The sequence below is a fragment of the Thunnus thynnus genome, chromosome 20, assembly GCF_963924715.1.
Source record: "Thunnus thynnus chromosome 20, fThuThy2.1, whole genome shotgun sequence".
Classification (NCBI taxonomy): Eukaryota; Metazoa; Chordata; class Actinopteri; order Scombriformes; family Scombridae; genus Thunnus; species Thunnus thynnus.
The window spans coordinates 3,228,957-3,229,266 of NC_089536.1; positions in this window are offsets into that span (position 1 = coordinate 3,228,957).

The window sequence follows — 310 nt, forward strand, 5'->3', positions numbered from 1 at the left end:
ACTACATTTTTTCCTACCAAATCATTGCTACGATAGAGCACCAAATGTGCAATAATCTGCTGCAACAAATGCACAATTTACTCCTGTTTGTGAGATGTTTTCTAAAAACTACGATAGTCAGCTCTTGTAGAAAATTACTGAGCCTTTTTTGAAAATAATAAATTAGATCTTCAATACATCTCCAGTAGGATCCAGTGGGCTTGAGACTTGAGTAACAGTATTAACACATTGTTGGTTTTGGTCTTTTTAAGAGATTTGTTGACAATAACAACATTATTTCTGCAGAGAAAGACACAGAATCCAGTTACAA